The sequence below is a fragment of the Capsicum annuum genome, chromosome 5, assembly GCF_002878395.1.
Source record: "Capsicum annuum cultivar UCD-10X-F1 chromosome 5, UCD10Xv1.1, whole genome shotgun sequence".
NCBI lineage: Eukaryota > Viridiplantae > Streptophyta > Magnoliopsida > Solanales > Solanaceae > Capsicum > Capsicum annuum.
In genome coordinates, this window is record NC_061115.1 from 58,946,881 (window position 1) to 58,948,157 (window position 1,277).

The window sequence follows — 1,277 nt, forward strand, 5'->3', positions numbered from 1 at the left end:
TTTAAAAATATTGATTAAGTTCATAATTAATTTAATCAAATTTATTAAGTAGCCGTTTGACCATGAAAACTAAAATTTTTCGGAGTTGGAGTTGAAATAAGAGTTGGAGTTGTGTTTGGCCATGTCTTTTTTGAATTTTTTTCTTGACTTTTGAAAAACTTTTTTAAATATGATTTTGTACCCTAACTTTTACAAACTATCAAAATCACCCAACTAAAATTTACCTACTAATGGAAAAAGAACACAATTAGCCACTATTATAAAAATAATTACATATACATGGCCATATTTAATGAATTTCAATTATGACATATATAATATTTACATTAATAGCCGTTTTATCATATTTAAAAATTTTAAATATAGATGTTATATTAACAGATCACTGCTTTCTGTTTTTTTAGGCAACAAATATTATCTTTCAAACAAATCTATTTTTTTAGAAATTTATTTAATTTATTTCCTTCATTTTTCGTTCCTAAAAAATAGTAAATGATGACTTGTTATTAAATTTTAGGGTGCCGCTAATTTATTTCTTTAATTTTCTTATACATGAAAGATTTTACCGTATGTGAATAAATTATTTCTACGTAAAACATGCTTTGCATATTTATGGTATATTATATCATATACCATAAATATATAAATATGCTTAGTATGTTTCTTTATACTTTGTATTTTTTTATATGTGTATATGGTATATAATGGTATAAACTTCATATATATGATACTTTGTATATTTATATTATAAATATGCTTAGTATGTTTCTTAATACTTTGTATATTTATATATGTGTATATGATATATACATGATTTAAACTTTATATATAACATACTTTGTATATTTCTATTATAAATATAATACTTTATATATTTATGGGTATAAATATAATACTTTATATATTTATGAGTATAAATATAAATTAGCAGTAAAATAATGTCTTAAATAAGGGAGAAAATTAATTAAGGGATAAAAATAATGATGAGAGAGAAAAATAGATATATATTAGTTAGGATAGCATTAAGTTTGAAATTATAATTATGTTATTTTTTAAAACTGCTATATACGTAATATTGAAAAAGTAATATTATAAGGAGAGTTTTATGTAAAAATTTAAAAGATTAGGGTTATATGTAATAATAATAAAAGTTGGAATTGGAGTTGAAAAATTATGAAAACAACAAAAACCTATTTTTCCTTTTCGGAAAATTTTTTAAAATTATTTTCTGAAGCTTTATAACTAAACACCATAATTTTTAACTCCGGAAAAATTCT